At 37.2% G+C, this 23,284-nt stretch overlaps 1 protein-coding gene and 1 pseudogene across 7 annotated transcripts in view; both read left to right on the top strand.

The window, feature by feature from the left end:
- Positions 1 to 23,284, top strand: part of MTUS2 (microtubule associated scaffold protein 2) — a 763,366-nt gene that overhangs the window by 372,602 nt on the left and 367,480 nt on the right. The gene's annotated exons all lie outside the window — the stretch shown is intronic.
- On the top strand, positions 2,048 to 20,049 carry LOC141563031 (cyclin-dependent kinase 4 pseudogene; annotated as a pseudogene).

The following is a 23,284-nucleotide window of genomic DNA, read 5'->3' as shown; positions in this document are numbered from 1 at the left end:
TAATAAGAATTAATGTTGGATTAATGGATAGCATATCTCCGGTCTCTCTCCTACCCCACCCTTCTCATTACAGTGGAGTGAAAGAAAGCATATATCATTGTTCTCTGTCATTATTGTGGAACCTGGCAAAACTCCTTTCACAGCTCACTCAGTTCATCAGTTCTTCACTACAACCTCCCAAGGAGACACATGACCCTAGATTCAAAGTGTCCTGTGGGTCTGTATCTGCTAACAGCAGCAGTTTATGAGATCCCAGTGATATATTTAGTTTTAGTAGTCAAAAACACAATTATTTAGAAGCAAATGTATTTAATAAAATAGCATGGTAAGAAAAGTAGCAATAAGATATTTCCCTATTAAATCTATGGTATCCTCTCCAAAATATCAGTTGGATATCTTCTTCAATGAAGTGAAAACCATATACATTGACAGTCAATTGTCATCAGGATAAAGAGAATGTATGGCTGGGGGTCATGTATGAAAGGGAACCATATCTCTGATGCTGCAGGGTTACTGAGAAATTCTGGTGATGTCATAACTCTACTCAAGCTGGTCCAATTTTCCACTCATCGCATCATGATGTGCAATCTGTCCAATGCTCCCCTTCTTGGTCTTAAATGGCCTCTATTTGACAGAGCTCTGATTCTTATGTTAGTTGTCCCATTGTCTCCCCACCCTGACACAAGTTTGCTTAGAAGCTTAAGATAGAGTCCTATTTTAAATAGATTTCTCCTGCACATACTTCGTAAGGAGGGTCAGTCAACAGAGTGCTGGGCCTAGAGTCAGGAAGACAAGTTCATACCCTGTCTCAGACACTGACTCTATGTGTGACTTTGGGCAAATCACCTGATTTTACTGTGCCTCAGTTTCTCCAATGTAAAAATGGAGATAATAATAACACATATAAGATAATATTTGTAAAGTGCTTTTAAGGCACAGGATCTGGCACATAATATTCACTCAAAAAAAAAAACACAGTTGTTCCTTTTTTTTTTTTCTATCAGTTCTTAGAGGCTTTTCTTATCTAAGAGAAGGTCCCAGGAGGCATGCTAACATAACAGCCCGCTAAGCTGCCCCAACAGACTGTTGATCTGTTTTTCTGTTATTGACTTCAGCTTCCTGCTCTCCAGTCTTCATTTCTGTACCTAGCTTTTATCTGATTTAGGGTTAGAAAATGCCTACATCTCCCTCTTAGTTCCCAGTTGCTATACTGTACTCAAACATTATTAGTTTGGTCATTGTTCTTCCAAAAAAAAGATTATAAAATGTTCTGTTTCTGAGGCCTTCCAGTTTTTCTCAGCCCCAAAGTTCTTATTGGTTTCCCATGCAAGTGAATGGGGAAAATAAGGCAAGAAATAAGTCACCTTAGAAGGAGTGGCTCCAGACATGATCTCTACATTACCATTTTGTTTCAAATTTCTGCCTTTTGAGTTGTACCCCTCATTATGAGATTACCAAAGATACTTCAAGACTCTTAATAGGATTTTAACAGTTGCCCTCTGACTCATGACTTCTTTAGTCACATCACTAATTCATAGTTCTATGCTTAGAAAAGGGATCCATAATCCTCACAGTTCCCTCTCTGTGTGTATGGATGTATGTTTTTGCTCATATACGTGATTGGAATTATCAGTGTGCAACAGATCCTGAATAACTATTTCACGGCTTCTGTCAGTCTTCCCAAGCCTACATTTTGTGTATTGTGAGGCCATACAGAAGCGGTGGGACTTTATGCTGTCTATGTTGTTGATGCACTTGTTCTGAATAGGGAGGCAGGACTATCAGTTATAAAGATGATATAAAGAAGGGTAATTACAACCAGTCAGGGTTAATTAGAGAGTGTTTCACTGGAAGAGCTGATGTGAGAGCAGCCCTGTTTTGAAGGAAAGGATAGGAAATTTAGGAGATGGGAAAGGCATGCTGGGTGGGTGGAGTTGAGGTATAGAGCCAGAAGAGAGCAAACTGTATATAAAATAACAAACTAATCAGTTCCTTGAATGGAGTGAGTTTCTTTTTTTTTTTTTTTAAGCTTTTTATAATAGTTTTTTATTTTTCAAAATACATACAAAGATAGTTTTCAACATTCACCATTGCAAAACCTTGTGTTCCAAATTTTTCCCTCCCTTCCCCTAGACAGGAAGTGAGTTTCTTAGAGGAAACAGCAACAAATGAGGATCGTTAGATTGAGTAAGGCAGGGGGGATAATTGGGAAAAAGCCTGATAACAAAGCTAAGGAGGTTGAATTTGATATAACAAGGAACCTAGTATAGATTTCAGAGTGAGGAAACAGCTTGGACAAAATGGAATTTAATTTTTGTTAATGCTTAACTTTCTAAGAAGGATCAGAAACATATTTAGCGCTACTGGATCCTTTGTTTCATCCCTAGAGAGGAAGCATGATGTAAGCCTAGTTCAGATTCTTGCTCTGTTGCTTACTTTGACATTTATTAACTCTCTGACCTTATTTCTCCTTTCTATTCCCTTTCCTCTACCCCTTTAAGGGGGGGGAGGGAGAGAGACACTAAATACTAATTAACCATGAAAAGATGGCTTGAAACAGGCATCAGTGAACTAAGCAATATCATCTGCTGAAGGACTGACCACCTTCTCTAAAATTCTTTGCCGTTTACTATGGGCTATTCCCAAAGAAACAAAATAGCTTAGATTGAAATGTGAATGCAATAAACCCATATGAAATAATACAAAAATATTAACCATATTTCGAGTTTTCTTAGCTTTGAATGAGGGAGGCCCAAGTAAGAATTAATTAAAAATGAAATACAGATGCAATGGAATGTGTGTGGAACCTGGAGTCAGGAGGACCTGAATTTAAATCCAGCCTCAGATACTTACTGTCTGATCCTTCACAAGTCACTTCACTCTGTGTGCCTCAGTTTCCTCATTTCTAAAATGAGATAGAGAGGGAAATGACTAATCCAGTATCTTTGCCCAAAAAACTCTAAATGAGGTCTTGAAGAGTTGGACATGACTGAACATCAAAATTATAGTCTGTATATAGTATATGTAATAAATAAGCTGAACTACTCAAATTTTGTTTTAGTGTGGTCTCTCTAAATCCAGGTCTATCCTGGTATATGTGTGTCTCTGTTCCAGTAGTTCTGCTAACACAGTCACTGGGGTAGGTTGGAAGTATCTCTTACACAAAAAGCACTCCCCAGCCCTGACTCAACTGTCAAAGTGGAACTAGTGAAATTCTGTCATGTATTAAGCATAATTGGCTTGTTTGCTTAACCCCGTCGTGATTTTGCTTTCTTCATCCAGTCCAAAAGGCTCATGTCTCACAAAAGAATAATGTATGTATCTTGTTCATACATTAAAACTTCCTCTTATATAGCTAAATCAACCAAAATAGGAATAGAAACTTATACCTTTGTGTTTGTATCACCTACTTCAAAGGATTGTTGTGAGGGAAACATTGGGCAGCTTCATTTTCCTAATGATGAGGAGAGGACCAGGCAGTGTGTATGAATGTGAACAGATGAAGTAAAAACAGTGATGGGAACAGAAGAAAAATGGACCACCTTATCCTTCCAAAGACAAGAAGATAGCTTGGAAGAGGCAAAGGGAAATCCATTTTCATATCCAAGGGTAGAACTATCTAATCCTTCCCTATAAAATCAAAGCCTGGATGTGCAGTAAGAGGAACATTTAGTTTCTCTAGCAGTTTCATCAATTAAAACGTGAATAAATGCTTAAGTAGTTTGCAATTCAACCAAGATACATTTAGGGTTGCCAAGCAACATATGACTGCTGTCAACAGAAGTAGGTCTGTTATTAATTTTTATATCTTCTAAAGTCTCTAAGATGATAGAAGAAATATTAAATCTAAATATTTTCATTTCTACTTACTGTACTGAATGGTATAAAAATTTGATTATCAGGAATGTGGCTTTTTTGCATGTACAACAATGTCTTTATGGAGAATTTCTTGTTTATGTTTTATTTGCAAAATTATGTCCTGTCTGTTAGGATACAAATAGGCCATGTGTGGATGAATATTCTCTACTATATTTACATTGAATAGAAAATTCCAAACCAATACTCTTTTGGAAAGCTAATTGTTTTTCCTGAGAAGGGATACATTTACTACATAATCTGAATCCATTAAATAGAAAAATGACCTCTAAAGATAACTATTTTTAAAATTGTGTGCTAATTTTGTTGGTTATAGAGAATGTGTAGTTATGGTAGCCAGATTGCTAATTGTTTTTTATGCTTAAATGCACAGACCAATGCATCAGACAATTGGATCTTAGAAACTATCCATCTGAAACGACTGCTTGCTTTTGAAATTGCAGTCTAGATGTCTTGGTAATGATGTCATTTAACATATTCAAATGTGTAGTGTTTCACCAGGCTCCCCCGATAGAATGACAGTAAACGAAAGTAGCTTTTTTTTTCTCTTCTAACTCAAGAGAATTGTCTTTTCCCCAGCTTCAATCTGTGGTCCCTCCAAGTGATGGATTACACCTATCATATGCTAATGGAAAACATAAATTGGTCTTTCACTCTGTTTCAGTGTTGGATCCTGATTCTTGTAAAAATTGGAAAAAATTAAGCCTGCTAAAAGAAGTAGTATTGAACATATGATTTGTACTATCATTTCCTCTATTGCCTACATACTGTATTTTTTCTAAAGAACAGTATTTATTAGATGTTGCTTTTTATCTGAAATTCATTGTGAATAAGTATCATCAGGTAGAGAAAATACTTCACTAAGTTAGTGTTTGTAAAGAACAGTTTAGGTTAAGTGCCTAAGTAATTGCTGGCAGAATTTAGATAACGAAAATTGTTATTTGTAATCATGGATAGTCACTGTGGACCTAAGAGTTTCAATAACATTGTTTGCATATATAATTCTCATTCAGTGGAGACCTTTCTAAAATCTTTTGCTTTCTCCTTTATGATTGTAACTTATTTAATTATACTCTCTATGTAGTTGTAGGTGATGTAAGGCATAGAAATGAATCACTTAACTTTTTACTACATTACCATAAGCAGGGTATGCCCTTTACCTTAAGTTCCTTGATCTGTCTGCTTCCCAGTGAGTATTGAAGACATCACTGGGCCATGTTATTTCCATGTTATTAAAAGAATAAGATATAAATGTAAAAGAAACAAATGTAAAGATAAAATGTATTGGTACATATGGTTTATTGTGGCAATGTTAGAGGGACAACCAAGTAATTGTCATTTTCTTAACCCCCTTCTCTATCTACAAAGAGCGGTCTCTGTGGTTGTTACTTAAGAGATTATAGTATTTTTCAGTAGCTGATGGCTATTTATATCCCTCCTTTCCAAGTATAGATCTATTCATCATTTTTGCTAAACTTCTGCTCTTCATTACTGCTCTTTACACCCCTCATAGTTTCTAACTATATATGTCTGGCAACTTTTAGTGAATCAAAGGGGAAGTAGAGACCCTATAGTCTAGAGTTTTTTAAAAGAGTTTAGTTGGAAATTGGTGGAGAGATATAAAACAATAGCTATCAGGAATGATGGCTATGGTGGTGGTATTAGTAGTGGTTTAATAGTGGTACTAGTAGTGGTGGTAGTAGTGGGAGGGTGGGATAGAAGAAGATAAAGAGTAGGATGAAGAGGAGGTGAAGAAAAACTACCATTTATATAGCATTTGATGTGTACCAGACAATTTTTATTTAAAGTGATCCTCACAAAATGCTGGGAGATAGAAACTGATATTATCCCCATTTTTATAGATGAGGAAACTGAAGTAAACAGAGATTAAATGATTTGCTCAGGATCACACAGCTGGTAAGTGTCTGAGTCTTGATTTGAATTCAGGTCTTCTTGCTTCCAGGCTCAGCATTATCCATTGTACCACCTAGCTCCCCCCAGAGTAGGATTTCATGAGGTTTCTCTTTTTCCTAAGATAAAGGGGAGACATAGGTATGTTTGTAGGGACTCGGGAAGGAACCACTAGATAGCAAGAGATTAAAGATTAGAGAAAGTATTAAAGAAAGAATAGTGGAAGCAGTCAGTTGGAGAAGATGGAAAGGGAAAGGTGCATGTAGAGGGAGATTTGGTCTTGAAAAGTAGAAGCCCATCCTTTCATCTGAGAATATGAATAGTGAGTGAAGTGTGATGTACAAATCAAAGTGGATGTAAAATGAGAAAAAGGAGGAAAGAGGGAATTCTGAGAATGGCCTTAATTTTTTCAGTGGCATCTGGACTGAGGTTTTTGGCTAAGAGATTGGAGGTTTGGGAAGAAGAGATTTGGAGGAGCTAATAAATAATTTGGAGGAGCTAGATTTTGAGTGAGATAGTAAATTTTCAAACCAGTAAACAGTTATTAAGTGCTTACAGTATGCAGGCACTATGCTTAATGTCTGGAATGCATTTAGTAAAAAGCAAGATAGTTCCTGACCTTAAAAAGATTATAATCTAAAGGAAGATACAGCACATGAAGAGAGACAGGAAACTGGGACGGGGAAAGGGGACACTAGATCTTAGTCAACGTAGGAGAGTCTTCTGTGGAGTTGAAACCAGGCAGAGCAGCAGATAAAAACTAAGAAATGGGAAGTGTATCGTTTCTGCCCTCTGTAAAGGAAGACAGTGGGAAAAGTTTGATAGTCTCCTCTCCAGGTCAAGGAGAAGGAAGCCCCAAGGGATGTGGTATTAATCAAAGCTTCAATTAGCAGGATGTGTGGGTAAGCTTAGAAGTGATGAGGTTATTTTGGGAGGAGGGTCTTGTTCAATGGAGTTGAAATCAAGGAAAGAATCAATTGCAAAGTGGAGAGTGAAAAACAATTAATACAACAGTGAAAGTATAAGGATTGCCTTGTTTTGATGAGCTCAGTTGAGATTAGATTAAATAAAATTGTAGTAGACATAATGATCTCTATTGATTACATATGATCTTTATTAATGATCTTCTATTCCTTTTAATACTACATGAATAGGAGCAAAAGAGGCAGACTGTAGGAATGATCCAAGGTTGGGGGATGGCAAGGTATGATTGATAACTGACAAAGGAACAGGGATTCAAAAACATACAACACTGTTGAATTTAGCTGGTTTACCAAAGTTCTAGAGAGGAGATTAGAGGCAGTGCAATGTTGGGAAACAGAAAAACTAACAGTTAGGGTAAAGAGAAGAAATAAAGTTAAGAGTTGTAAGGCATAGGAAAGATGCATTTACAAAATATTATGATCAGTTAAAGGAATTTTGGAGTTCATGAACATGAAAATAGAGGGTGTTGAATTCAAGATTAGAATAGGAGAGGTGAAATAGAGGAAGACATGAAGGTGGTATAAGTGGTCATTGTTGTTTTTCTTTCATTCTCAAAGAGGACCATGATATCAGGAAGATAATACCATGACCTACAAATAATTTGGATTTAAATGAGGGGCCATCTCTGTCCAGTAGCAAAATAGAAATCAGGACTACAAGAGATGATCCTGGATGCAGTGGGAGATCCCTGGTCACTCTGGACCAACTGGGGACCTCCTATTCTTGAATTTAAAAAATGACACTGCATATACAGAAACCTCTCAGTAATTTTTCTTAATCTATAAAATGAAAGGTGTTTTCAACTCCAAAGGTTCTAATTCTGTACTCTGAAAACCTACCAAGATGTGAAGCGGACTAATTGATGGCATCTGATATCTATCCAAATAGCTCATCTCATCTTCTCAATGATAAGAGTTAAAAAGGTTAAGGAACTGGTAAGTTTGGGTATTTGAGGGATCATAAGTTTGTATGTTGAAGTCCCCAAGTTTACAGTTGAGAGTTGTGGAGCAATCAGTCAACAAACATTTTTAAGCATGTTCCAGGAGGAATTCTGCTAATCACTAGGTACAAAGGGAATCTCTTGCTCAGACAGTAAGCATTTTTAATTACCATTTTAAAGCACAGTACCAGGAACTGTGGAATACAAAGAAAAGTAAAAGACAGCCCCTGCTCCCAAGGAGCTCACAATTTAGGTACAATTATGTATAAGATACATATTATACTAGATTCACTGAACCCGACACTAAATTCATTGAGGAAGGAGGGAGAATATACATAATGGCTATCAGGATCTGCATTGGGTGATAATTTGGATAGAAAGAACCTCAAATGAGGAACAATTTCCAAGAAATTGTACTATAGAGTTTAGAAGTAGAAACTGAGAGCAAACTATTTGTAGAAAGCAAAAATCTACAAAAGCTGAGACTGGTTCATTCATTCTGATGGATATCAGTGAGACTTCTTGGGTGATTCCATCTATGTTAAGGAAAATCACCTAAATATATGAAATTAAATATAGAAAACATTTTTATGTAAACTGCATTAATAAGTGTTATTCTCTTAGTTATAATTTTTAGCAAATGATGTGCATCTTTTTTATGTTTTAATGGGTATGTTTTGCATACTTCACCAGTAGAAATTTCTTTTCATGAGGCGTGTTTCTTTTTTCCCCCTAAATTTAATCATCTGAGTGACAATGTTTCCAAAAAGGTACACGGTGCAACAGTGATAGTTTAATTTGTTGAACATCCCCACATGTGAATATGAGCATGTTAAATCTCCATGTTAAGACTGACTTTGTTGTAGTCTCTAAGATCATGATGATACAGGTGGTGGCCCCTTTAAGATTCCTTTTCTGATTTCCAACCCCCTTTGAGACTGACCTTTGATTTATAAGATCTGGGCAAAACCACCCTTTTGTATTCCAAGGGGAGCCATCAGGATCTGAGCTAATTTGGGCTGTACCCAGCCCCTATTCTAATGATCTGCTCAGGTTTCCCAACCCCAACCTGGTGGGTTTAGGAATCAACCTGGGCTCCACCCATAGGCCCCTTCAAGCAAATAAAAGAGCCAAGCTGGAATCATCTCTGGGCAGAGAGTCAAAACATTCAAGCACCATGCTTTGCATCACAGACTTTCTGTCCTCCACTTATGGTGTATTTTTTTCTCTAATACCTTTTACTAACCAGACTTTAACCTTACTTCTAAACCCTACAATAAACCTCTTTTTATCAATCTAGGTTTTCGGGCCTGTAAATTCTTTATAGGGGACTCTCGCCACCACTAGAATGCATTTAATTTTGTATCCTTGCACCAAATGCAAAGGGGTTGCAGGGGAGCTCCATTTGACTCCCTGTACCTGAACCTGCCACTAGACCTCGATTAATCCTAATTTTATTTAGGTATCCCTTATCTAGACCTCAACATTTGGTTATACCTCATCAATAAACCTATAAGAAGAACATTTCTATTGTTGAGGCAGAAATGAAATTTAGCCCAGTTAAATGCACATTTGTATGCATTTAACACTTAGAAACTTGAAGTTCTTGAAGTGATGATAGGTTTCTGCTCCTCAAAATGGCAAAATTAGGAATTTCTGTGATCATATTTTAGAGACTGGTGTCATGGAACTTGAAATGGCTATTTGGTTGTCACTGCGCTGAACTTCCTCTTACAGGAAAAGGAGAGCCAATGTCCTTCAAGCCTTCTCCTTGTAAAATCCTCCAATTTGGAAGGTCTTCTGAAATACAGAAAAAGACATGAGTTAGACCTTTTGAAATTGTCGACTGATGGTGGTGGATCTTCTATGTTGATTTTTTCTTTATAGTGCAGAGATGATGTGTCCCCCATGAGGTTAAAAGAGTCAGCCACGGCTAAAATAACTCAACAATAGCAATTCTGAGAGAGGGTTCAAATCATATTTCACATCCAGCTTCTATTTAAAAACCTCCAAAAAATTAACTTACTACTTCTCAAGACAGCTATTCCATGTTTCTTAGGAAAGTTTTATTTTCTTATATCAAATCTAAATTTTTCTCTTTGTAGCTTTTGCCTACTGTAGGTTAAATGTCCTCTAGTTTCTTAATCCTGATCTTTCACCACCTTATTTATATTTTTGTGTTTGTCCTGTGGTTGATCAATATTCTTTCTAAAATATGATGCCCAGAACTGAATGGAGTATTCAGTTGTGGTCTGATGAGACTAAGGCCATTGCAATAATGAAGGTGAGGGAAGTGATGAGGATCTCAACTAAGGCTTTGTGAGTAGCAAAGGATTAGAGGCAAGTAATGTTGTCAGGGTAGAAACAGCAATTATTGGGATGTGTGGGTTGTGGGGAACTGAGAATTTGAGGATAATGTCAATATCTGGGAGACTAAAGAAATAGTACTACCTTCAAGTGAAATGAGGAAATTGAAAAAGGGAAGGGTTTGGGATAAAGGAGAAATGACAAGATAAGCCCATTTTGGGATGTGTTAATTTCAAAATATTATTGGGACACCGAGTTTGGAATGTCAATTTTAAACAATTGGTGATGTCATATTGAAGGTCAGGAGACATATTAGAGCTAGTTATATAATTACGGAAGTCATTGACATAGAGATGATAATTAAAACCAAGAGAACTAACGAAGTCTCTAAGAGAAAAGCAGGGGTCCTTGGCTTGAGAAGCATTTATACTTAAGGGGCATCATATACATCATGACCAAGCAAAGTCAATTGAGAATAAGCTATTGAATTGGTAGGGGAAGAACCAAGGGAGGAGTGTCACAAAAGCCTGGAGAAGAGAAAGTATCCAGGAGAAGGTTAATGGGTGTGAAATGCTAATGCAGTTAGGTAAAGGAAGAATCAGACCAAATAAGGTGATAGATTTGCATTTGAGAGATTAGATAGCATTGTAGATAGGCTTTTCAGTTAAATCAGGAGCTCAGAAACTAGATTTCAAAGAGCCTGAAAAATGAGTGAGAGCAGAGGATTTAGAGGCATTAAATGTAGCCAGATTTTTCTAGGAGTTTGACTAGTAAAGAGAGAAGATATGTAGGAAAATATCTCCAGGGGATGGTAAAGGCTTGAGTTTTTTGGTTTGCTTTTTAAGAATTATGAAGACTTGTATATGTTTTTGAAGGCAGTAGAATAAGAGCCAGTAAGATAGGAAAATATTGAACATTTGAGAGAGATAGGGAATAATTGAGGAAGTGATTTGCTGCTTCTAAGTGGGTAATGGTGAGAAATTGCTCAGTCATCCCAAAGTGTGACTGAGGTAGGGAGGAAATAGTCAAAGTATTGAAGGAGGAATTGAGTAGTTAAGAAATATGAATGAGGGGAAAATCAACATGGATATTGAAGTCCCGATTGTAAGATCAAGACAGGAAGATGGTGAGCAAGATTTTCAACTCCGTGAGAAAGATGAGATAAAAGTTTTACATACCTGTATACAAGAGCCATCCCAATCTGAATTTAGGTAAAAAATTTTGATACTGTGAAATTCAAAGGAAAGTTTCTCCAATAATGTTATTATATTGTTGTTGATAAGTTATTTCAGTCATGTCAGACATTTCACGAACCCATTTGGGATTTTCTTGGCAAAAACATTAGATTGGTTTGCTGTTTCGTCTCCAGTTTGTTTTACAAGTAAGAAAAGTAAGGCAGAGGTAAGTGACTTATCCAGGGGTCCCACAACTAAGAAATTCCTGAGGTCAGATTTGAATTGAGGAAGATAAATCTTCCTGACTCCAGGTCTGGCACTACCAGCTGTGCCACCTAATTGCACTAATACTGTTACAGGAAAGTTCCAAAAGTTATAGTGGATAGGAAGGAATAATTTTTCTTCTCCTCTAGGACAACAGGAAGTAAGTCCTATTATCATTGCACATTTATAGATGAAAAGAATTGAAGCACAGAGAAGTTAAATGTTTGTTTTTTTTTTCCCCCCAGACTCACAGGTAGTGAGGCAAGTTTTCTAACTTATGGTTTTCTGATGCCCCCACTATATCCCCTGAGCCACATTTTATTAATATTTATTTTTTTAATCATCATAAGCCAAGCCATCCAGGTCTTCAGGCCTATTCAGTGTTTAGAAACTAGGATCCAAAAGGAAGATAGTAGACTTTTTTCCTGACAAATGAGGTACATGACATCCAGAAGATTTATGTCTTGGCCATAAAGAGCCTGAGCCTATAATCTTTAACCAGACAGTTCTTCTTTTGGACATAATACTATGCTCTGCCCCTTTTATTCAGTTATATTTATTCACCATACAATTCTGCGTAATCAGTTTTTGGAATGTTGGTTTTGTCTTCCTTCTCACTTCCCCACACTCCCATGGTGGAATATATTTGGAGAACAGTTTGTAAACAGCTGTTCAGGATGAACTGAGTGATTTTCCCTTCTTCCCCCTTTAGGACTTTCTTTTCCCACAACAGGTTGCTTTTTAAGTACTGGCAAGAGATTTGTTATGAAAAGCAGAGTAAGTCCAGAAATGGCCCCATAAAGATGCTGGGGCAGATTGTGATATATTATCATTAATTGTGAAGTTCGGGCATAACCTCTTGTTCGCTCTCATGTTCAGATTTCTAATCCAGAAGAGATCTTGAAATGAGAAGGAATGATCTGTGCCATCCATTAGATATTCATCTGTTTAGTTTGGCCCCACAGACTTTTCTTCCTTACATGTCAACCTCATGGCATTTAGCTACAAACATTGTTGTCTGCCTCAGAAACTAACAGCTCAGAGCAATATCCTATTTCAGAAACTGGTGTTTTGTGCCCATGGGACAAGATTCTTTGGAGCTCTTTCCATATGAGATAATGTGTTTTGTCAAAGTAGGAACACGTGGACACTAAGAGTGCAGGCAGTTCCTTGGATTGTTTGGATCCAGAGATATCCAAGGGACTAAAAATAGCATGGAAAGAAATGTATTAGAGTGTTTCTTACTTTGGAAACTTCCCCACAGTAGGTTACAAAAGTCCTGGTTCAGAGTGCCGCCTTGGCAGTACTGGTTACATGGTGAGGGAGTGGGAAAGGGACCTGCTCTAGCCCCCAAGAGCCCATGGTGAGGTCTCGACCCTCAGGACGGAGTTATGTTGCATGGCTCTGCTGGGTTGGGTGCCTAGAGAATGGTCCGTCCCCTCCCCTGGCAGCGTGGCCCCCAGAACTGGAGGAGGGCTTTCCTTTGTATGAACTCGTGGCCAAGACTGGTGTTGGTACCTCTGGGATGGCGTACAAGGCCCATGACCCCCACAGGGGCCACTTCCTGGCAGTTAGGAGGGGGAAGTGGGGTGACCTGCCTGTCCACAGCGTCCTTAGGAGGCAAGAGGCCTTTGAGTATCCCAGCCTTGTCCGGCTGATGGATGTTTGTGCCAGTGCCTGAACTGACTGAGAGACCAAGGTGACCCTGGGTGTTTCAAACCCATGGATCAAGACCTAGGGCATATCTGGACAAGGCTCCTTCACCAGGTCTGCCCTGGGAGACTAATAAAGACCTAAAGAGACAGTTCTTATGGGACCAACTGCATTGTCCATCAGTAGTGGAATAGTGAAGCTGGCTGACTTTGGCTTAGGCGGGATCTGCAACTGCCAGGTGGGACGCACGGTGGCAGTCACTCTCTGCTACGGCCCTTGAGGTGGTCAGCACCTGCAACACCTGTGGACATCTGGAGTGCCACCGTAGGAAGCCTCTATTCTGTGGAATCCCCAAAGCTGACCAGTTAAGCAAAATCTTTGACCTGATTGTGCTCCCAGCAGAAGAGGATTGGCTTCCTGATGTTTCTCTGCCCTATGGAGCCTTTATTCTTGTTGTCCCCAGCCTTTACAGTCTGAGCTGGAGGGACCTGGAGCCAGCTGCTAGTGGAAATGCTGACTGTTAGCCCACACAAACAGATCTCATACTTACCTACAGACAGCTGGGGAAGGGACCCCGAATGACCACTGCAGGAACTGTACCCAGGATCAATACAGAAGGAAGAAGAGCTATCATTCCTTCCTCCTCCCCACAGACACCAGGATCACTCCTATTGCCACCATGACGTACAGCCTCACAAAAGAGGAGGGAAAACCTGATCCTCCAAACACATACTCTTCCCAGATACTTAACCATTTCACACATAATCTGTTACTGCTATTCCACTTCCACCAGTGCCCTGTGAGATATCCCTCTGTTCCACTCTAACCCCCTAGAGTAGGGATTTAGAAGGGGAGTTATAAAAAAAAAAAAAAAGCCAAAACACAAAGCTGGTATATCTTTTTGTAAGGGCTATTTCATCTTTCTCATGGGTTCATGGGAATTAGGCTTGTTGTTGAGTCATTTTTTCAGATATGTCTGACTTTTCATGACTCAATTTGGATGTTTGTTTTTTCAAAGATAATAGAACAGCTTGCTAGTTCCTTCTGCTTATTTTACAGATGAGGAAAATAAGTCAGGGTTAAGAGACTTGTCTAGTATCTCACAGCTGGTAAGTGTTGAGGCTGGATTTGAACTAGGAAGATGACTCAGCTATTCCAGATCTAGTATTCTATTCACTATACTACCCAGCTACCCTGAATTATGGTACTATGGAACAAACTGAAATATGAACTGTGATTGGGTCCTAATTTCTGCCACTACTCTTCTGTCCAAATTATGGGGAAGATAAAGATTCTGAAATAAAAGAGATAGGGCAAGATTAAACCCCATGTGTTTTAAAAAGGAAGACAAGGCCTTGATGCTGTTAGCATATATATTGTACTACCTAGCTGCCTCTCTTTTTTTCTTTCAATTGGCTTTCAATATACAGATAACCTTAATAAGAAAAATGGAACCCTTGGAGGCTGCCTTTGCTTGAGCCATAGTCTTTGAGTTTCTTGAACTTCCTGCCCTTAACTCCCAAGCAAATGTGAAAGCTTGTCAACTACATTAAACAAGATGCTAAGGAATGGAAAAAAAGAGAGAAGGGCCATTGATTTCTAAACTTTCTTTTTTACCTAATCTTTATCAAAAAGAATATTATGTTGTTAAATTATATTATTAATAATAATAGTAAAAGCTAGCATTAACTTGGTACTTTAAGGTTTTGCAAAGTACTTTAGAAATATTATCTCCTTTTATCCATAGAATAATCCTATAATGTAAGTGCTATTGTTATCCCCGTTTTATAGATGATGAAAATGAAACTAACAGATCCTTATGAGTGACTTGCCTAGAATCACACAGTCAATAATTGTCTAAGGCTGAATTTAAACTTAGGTCTCCTTGACTCCTGGCTCATCGCTCTGTACATTGTGCCACCTAAATGCCCTAAAATAAAAATTTTTTAAGTTATGCATGGATCCTAAACATAGAATTTTTATAGATCTCTTTTTAAAGTTTTACTCCTTATTTTTTTAAACCATCAGCTATTTACAGATAAAACCCTTCTTTTAACCCCTCAGTGGACATTCCCTTATATCAAGGAAAAGTAAAATTAACTCACACAATTATTTTATCTGAAAGGATATAAAACCTTTCAAATTCCATAGTCCTCTACCTGTCCAATAAAAGATGGGGGATTGCATTTATTTCTCAGTTTTCTACAGATAAAATTGAATTGCATTTACCTTTTTTAGTGGGTATTGGGTCATATCCCTATAGTCATTGTATGTATTTTTCTCCTTCTTTTTATACTGCTCTCTATTAGTTCATACACATGTTCCCAAATTTCTCTGAATTCTTCATATTTATTGTTTCTTAGGGTACACTGATTATACTACTATATAATCATATAATAATGATATTGTTATTCAGTCATTTTCATCTCTTTCCAACTCTTAATAATAATTCCATTTCGTATTTTCTTGGCAAAGATACTGAAGTGATTTGCCATTTCCTCCTCCAGCTCATTTTACAGATGAGGAAATTGAGGCAAACAGGACTAAGTGATTTGCCTAAGTTCCTATAGCTACTAAGTGTCTGAGGCTAGATTTGAACTTGTGGAGATGAATCTTCCTGACTCCAGACCCATCCCTCTATCCACTGCTCCACTAGCTGTCCCCATTATAATAATATCTAACATTTATGAAACACTTGAAAGTTTGCAAAACCTTGTTCTTCCCAATAATCCTTGGAGGTAAGTATACCACAGTTTATTCAAATAATGTACCAGTTAATAAGCATTTACTTCTAATTTTTTTAGGTTTTCCATTTAGACCCATAGACTGACTCCTTAGTTTGGGATCATTATGTCAAGAACAATTTTACAGACTGATTGGCACCTTGAACATTTCTACTGCCGTATAAATATTTATGTCCATAATTCCTAATAAAGCCAAGGTGGTAACTTCTCTTTGGCACTCTGTTTTATTCATCCTGGATTACATTAAGATTCAGTAGTGAACGTGTCTGCCTTTCAGGGCCCTGTGTCATTAGTTTTGTGCTTCAGGAAACCTGCATTTCCACCCTTTTGGCACCATTTTCTCAAACCTCTGATTTGTGGAATGAAATCCTCGTATTCATTTTACTATTGGAATTTAAACTGAGGGGGAAGAAATCACTATGGCAACCCTAAGAAACTTGCTATTTCTAAGAGGCAAACACCCCTACGCAGCAGTCTGCAGGGTGACATTTCCATTTAAAAAATATTTTTCAATTAAGTCTACCATGTCCTTGCCTTGTATTTGTTGTTTAAACAAAAATAAAATGGACTTATGTAGATTATTTTTTTTCGTTTGAGCCAGAAATGAGAGAAATGCAAAGGACTAATTTATATTGTGGCTTTTGAAAGATGGTGCAGGGAGCCCCAGATGATTCTTTCCTGGGTAAACCTTGTCCTGGGGGCAGGTTAGGGAGATGGGGGTGGGACTTGGACCAGACTGACAAATGGTGTCTTCTGGCTATAGCTTAGTGAAGCATTAAATAGTCTATCAAAAAAATATAGGCTGACTTATTAAGGAGAGAGCAATGCAAGCTGGCTACATCTTCACATTAGCACAAAAAGCCGGGAGATCTGCTCAGCACCAAATCAAATGTTTCACTCATCAACACAGGAATTGAACTTTTATTCTTACAAACATCTGAGTATAATAAGTCAGGTTTATTCTTTCCTGCTCTTCCTCCCAGTTCAGCCCAGCCTTTTTACAACTAGAGTGATAAAGACAAGGGAGATAATTAATTCCCCATCATCACTATACCATCAGCAAGGACTGGAGTCAGAGCCTACACTGCTGAGCCTAATATTCAGTCCATGTAACCATTTGGCCTTCTCCTTAGCTAGCTGTATTTGAAGTGTATACAGATTTATGGTTCCCTCTCTACTAGAAAGAAAGGGGCAGTAGCTCTGTATTGACAGAAAAAAAACATACAAATGAAATTCTTCAGCATCTGTGGCTCAGTGTTTCAGTTTTTCCATCTGTTTTCCACTCGAAGATTTCAAAAGAACTGTGGTTTCTGTTTCATTGGTGGTAATTCTCTTTATGTTCACGCACACTGCAGTCTGATCTCTCCCTGCCTTCTTAAGCAGCTTCAGGAATTATGATGGCATGCAAAATTTATCCTCTGCTAGTCAGCCAGATGACAAACTTCTATGGCTTTCTGAGGCGGGTGCTACTTTTTTGACTTATACTTGTGTCAATCAAGAAGCATTTATTAAGTGCCTACTATTTTCCAGTTGATGTGCTAACTATTGAGGATAGATAAGGCAAAAATAAAATAGCTCAGGACAAAGGAACTAGCAAGACATATTCAAAATGGAATATCTATGAGGGATCTGGGCTTCACATAGATGACACTTGAAGTGAGTTTTGAAGGAATACCATGGATTTCAGGAAGCAAAAATGAGGAAGGGGAGCTTTGTCAGGATGCAGGACAGCCATTGTAGACTAGAAAAGGAATGTTCTGTATGAGGAATAGTGTGTACGCTAGCTTGACTGGAGGAGTAAACACACTAGAGAGTGACTTTTTCATGCGAATAAAAAAAGGATGGGTTAGATGTTTTTTCTGGCCCTCACAACCACTGCAATCTTTTCGAAACAGAAAAGAAGTGACATACACAAGGCAAATTCAGTACTTTCCATTCTCTAGGATACCCAGAATCCAAAAGAAGGTAAAAGAAAAATCCCTTCAAATCCAGGAACTGTTACTCCCTGACCCTGAGCTCACTCGGCACCTTTTTCAATCTCCCATACTTCCCACAAGGCTACACTACAAATGACATTATACAGACTTAAATCAGAAACCACCCCTGTACTCCATTTCTTCCCCCCTCTTTTCAGTTCCAGAGTCCCAGCTTTCAACCCATGGAATTTTGCTTAGGGCTCAACAGCAGTGTAGCCATAGCCCTTTAGAAGCAAAAGTCTTGGAGGGTAGGGAGATGCACTGCAGAAGTATTAGTGTTCCAAAGCTCTTAACTGTCTGTGCAGGGAAGGCAGTCCCTCAATTACTGGTGCAGGGCCAGAGAACTAGCAACAGAGGGAATGAAACAGATCTCTAGAATAGAATTTTGTGCACTGGGGGCTATGCAGCACTATACCAAAGCCTAAATTTTCAGGAAGAAGAAAACTCAAATGTTTTGAACATAAACAGAATTCTGGGAAGATGGCAGCGTAAATCAGTAAATTTCAAGCTCTTCAGATTTTCCTCACAAAACAAATTTGTGCCTTAGGATGAACATAGACTGGTGAAAAAGAAGACTTGGGGAAGAACAGGGATCCTCCTGGTACAACCCAAGAAGACCTGAAGAAAGACCCTAAGCTGGAGATTCCACAAACTAGCTCCACAGAAACTCCAAGTGGGAAGACCTGGGGCTACTGGGTTTGGCCATAGCCTAGGCAGGAATCACAGAAATTTTCACCTCCACGCTGTGTGGGGAGTCTAGGAATACTGAGTGGACTTCAGCTGACTGGGAATGCCAGACCCACCTGTGCTGCAGAGACTGGACCTGGATGAGAAGGAAACCAGCACACCCAGTGAGGGCAGAAGTAGTGGGACAGAGAAGCTGCTGGCTGTGGCCACTTACAGGATTGGGAAGCTCTCAATTGGGATGCCAGGTCAGAGGGGAGAGCTGAAGTGCAGCTAGAGGCACTATTCTCCCATCTCACAATGAGAGGTATTTACACTAATATTTTCATTAAAAAAAAATGAACCAGCAAAGAAGAAAGAACCCAACCATAGAAACTGACTGTGGGAATAGGGAAGACTAGGGTTCATCTTCACAAGAGAACACTGAAGTAAAATTAAAAGGTTTTTCTATTTCACAGAGGAACATTGAATGGCTCCCTGCCCAGAGAGAATTTATAGAAGGACTCAAAAAAGAATTTAAAAATCAAATGAGAGACATTCTGTTCCTTCCTCCTTTTTCTAGAGGGCATCTAGCTTTAGTCATTGAATGGGTGGTTGCCTTAGTCTACCTGACTTAAAAATGCCAAGGTCTTTCACAGTTATTCATCAAATAATATTACTGTATAACATTCTCTTGGTTCTATTCATTTCACTATGTATCAATTCATTCAAGTCTTGCCAAGTTTTTCTGAAGTCATCTTGCTTATTTCTTATAGCATAATAATAGTCTAATACAATCATGTACCACAGCTTTACCCATTCCCCAACTGATGCATACCCCTTTGATTTCTAATTCTTAGCCACCACAAAAAGAGCTGCTCTGACATTTTTGTACAAATAGGTCCTTCTTCCCCCACTTTATGTCTTTGGTATGTACATGTAGAAATGGTATTGCTAGATCAAAGGGTATACATAGTTGTTGTTTTTTTGTTTGTTTTTTTATAAGTTTTCATTTACCAGATATATGCATGGGCAATTTCACAGCACTGACAATTGCCAAACCCCTCGCCCCAATTTCTCCCTTCCCTCCCCCTACTCCGAGATGGCAGGTTGACTAATACATGTCAAATATGTTAAAGTATAAATTAAATACAATATATGGGTATACACCTTTATAGCCCTTTCAGCATAGTCCCAAATTTCTCTATAGAATGTTTGGATTATGTCACCACTCCATTAGTGTTCCTGTTTTCCCATATCTCTTCTAACATCCAATATCTTTCTTTTTTTGTCATGTTATCCACTCTGATAGGTGTGAGGTTGTATATCAGAGTTGTTTTGATTTACATTTCTCTGATCAATAGTGATTTAGAGAATTTTTTCATGTGACTGTAAATAGCTTTGATTTCTTTGTCAGAAAACTGCCTGTGCATATCCTTTGACCATTTATCAGTTGGGGAATGACATATAAATATATATATATATTTTTTTTTAAATAAATTTACTCAATTCTCTATATGTTTGAAAAATGAGCTTTTTTAGAGATGCTTGTTTCAGTTCCCCCTCCTAGTTTTCTACTTTCCTTAAGTTTTGATTGCATTAGTTTTGTTTGTACAAGAACTTTTCAATTTTATAAAATCAAAATTGCCTTTTATATTTTATAATTCTATATCTTCTTTCGTTCTAAATTCTTCTCTTATCCATAAATCTGACAGATAAACTATTCCATGTTCTATTGATTTACTTGTGATATAATTTTTTATGTAAATATGTACCTCCTTTGAAATTACCTTGATATGTGGTATGCATTGTTGGTCTATACCTAGTTTTTGCCATTCTAATCCAGCAGTTTTTGTCAAATAGTGAGTTTTTGTTCCAAAAGCTTGTATCTTGGATTTATCGTGTGCTAAGTTACTTGGTCATTTACTATAATCTAATTTTTTATCTAGTCTGTTCTATTAAACCATCACTCCATTTCTTAGCCAGTTTAATAATTACCACTTTCTGATACAGTTTGTGATCTGGTACAGGTAAACTATCTTCTTTCACATTTTTTTCCCATTGATGCTCTTGATAGCCTTAAGTTTTAGTTTTTTCCAGATGAATATTATTTTCCTAGTTCTGTAAAATAATTTATTGATAGTTTGATTCATATAACACTGAATAAATAGATTAATTTGGGTAGAATTATTATTTTTATTTTAATGGCTCAGCCTATCCATGATCAATTAACATTCTTTCCCAATTGTTTATATCTGAATTTAATTGTGTGAAAAGTGCTTTATAGTTATAGTCATATAATTTCTGGGTTTTTCTTGTCAGGTAGACTCCCAATTAATTATATTGCCTACAACAAAGTCCAGCAACAAGAGATAGAAATTCCATTTAAAATAATTGTAGGTGGCGCAGTGGATAGAGCACCAGCCTTGAATTCAGGAGGACAATTACTTTGTTGGTAATATATAGAAATACTGATGTTTTTTGTGAGCTTATTTTGTATCCTGTAACTTTGGTAAAATTGTTAATTGTTTCTACTAGTTTTTAATTTAATTTTCTAGGATGTTCTAAGCTTAACATCATATCATTGTCAGAATGTTAGAGTTTTATTTTCTCGTTGTCTATTCTAATTCCTTTAATTTCTTCTTCTCTTATTACTTTAGGAAAAATTTCTAGTGGATTCATTCCTTTTGTCTTTGATACTAGTAATTTGGTTTTCTTCTTTCCTTTTAAAAATCAAATTAAACAATTGTTTATTTATTTTATTGAATTCTCTTCCTGCCCCCATAAAGCCAGCTACTAGTTTTATTTATTAATTCAATAGTTTTTTTTCCTTGCAGTTTTATTGATGTCTCTTTGGGTTTCCAGGATTTCCAATTTAGTGTTTACATGAGAACTTTTAATTTGTTCTTTTTATAGTTGCCAGCCCAATTCAGAAATGTAATTTTTTCTCTGTTTTATTAATGTAAGCAATTAAAAATATAAATTTCCTCCTAAATATTGCTTTGGCTGCTTCCCATAAATTTTGATATGTTGTCTGGTCCTTTTCTTTAATGAAATTATCCATCATTTCTATGATTTGTTCTTTGACCCACTTGTTTCTTAGGAGTAGACTGTTTAGTTCACAATTTTTAATCTCTTTCAAATACTGATAACTAAAAGACTTCTTTCTAAAGATACATCAAATGATATTCTTGATAATCTCAACAATGTAAATTGAAAGCTACAGATGATAAAAATCAAAAGTAAAAATAACAATTATAAAGACTAAGTGGGCTTAAATGAAGAGACTCCCATTGTATCCCTTCACTGAGGTGGGAGGTCCATAAAAGTATTACATATTGCACATGTTTTCAGACTTTTTCAGTATATTGACAGTTGTGCTAGCTTTTTTTCCCCTCTTTTTCGTCTACAAAAGATATTATCTTTCTGAGAGGAAAAGAGAGATGGATACATGGGATATTGTGCTCTTGCAAAACCAGAAAATATGAATAAAAATAAAAATTACTTTTAAGAAGACTGGAGATGTAGGATGGGTGCAAGTATGTAAAAAAACAAAGGAGCTTCTATCGGGTCCTGAATAATTGTGTGTGTGTGTGGGGGGGGGGGGGGAATGGAGATTGGGAACAATAAATGTAATGCAACCTGTACTTTATAAAAAATATATTTTGGTGGCTGTGAAAGGAAGTATAATGAAAAATAAATTTGAGGCAGGTGGACCAATTGGAAAGCCATTTTGGCTATGAAATTCTGAACTAGGTTAGTGGCCTTGTGAGTGAAAAGAAAGGGTGTGTGTATGTATGTGTATGCTTGTGTGTGTGTTGTACATAATCATGCATGTACAAAAGATATTTTTGGAGGTACTCAAAGAAAACATAAGATTTGACAAGGGATTGGATGTGTGGGGTTGAGGGTGACAATCGAGGCTTATAAACTTGAGTGAAAGGATAGTAATACTTTTAATAGTAAGTAATAGTATTTGAAAGAGGAGATTGTTTGGGAGGTCAAGATAATGAACTCTTTTGAAATGTTGGATGTGAGATTCCTTTTGGTCATCCAGTTGTAAGTGGCTAATTGGCACTTTGTGATGGACATATAAGTATAATGATATCTACCAAGTGAGAGAATATAGAGAAAAGAGCCTATGTCAGAGCCCAGAAGGACACCTAGTCATAGGATTATCTGAATTGATGATCCAGGAAAGGAGACTAATAAAGAATAGGAATGATCATAAGAAGGAAGTATCAGGAAAAAAAAAAAACAAAAAACAGGAAGAGAGTACCCAGGAGATGATCAAAAGTGCCAAATTCTGCAGATAAATTCAGATGGAAGAGGATTAAAAAGAGATCTTAAAATTTGTTCATTTAAAAGATCATTGGTCATTTTGGAGGAAGCCACTTTGGTTGATTGATGAGGTTGGAAGCTACATTGCAAAGGACAGAGGAGTAAAAGGAAAGGAAATAGAGGGACTGAATATTAATGGCCTTTTCAAGGAGTTTAGCAAAGAAAGGGAGAGAGATGTAACAATAGCTAGTAAGCCCTACTGAGAAATTTTTAAAAAATATTTTAATAGTTTTTATTTACCAGATCTATGCATGGGTAATTTTACAACATTGACAATTGCCAAACCTTTTGTTCTTTTGTTTTTCCCCTCTTCCCCTCATGGCAGGTTGACCAATACATGTTAAGTATGTTAGAGCATAAATTAAATACAATATATGTATACATGTCCAAACAGTTATTTTGCTGTACAAAAAGAATCAGACTTTGAAACAGTGTACAAGGTGAAGGAAA

This window comes from Sminthopsis crassicaudata, chromosome 3 (genome assembly GCF_048593235.1).
Source record: "Sminthopsis crassicaudata isolate SCR6 chromosome 3, ASM4859323v1, whole genome shotgun sequence".
Classification (NCBI taxonomy): Eukaryota; Metazoa; Chordata; class Mammalia; order Dasyuromorphia; family Dasyuridae; genus Sminthopsis; species Sminthopsis crassicaudata.
This window is presented reverse-complemented; position numbering and strand designations above follow the sequence as displayed.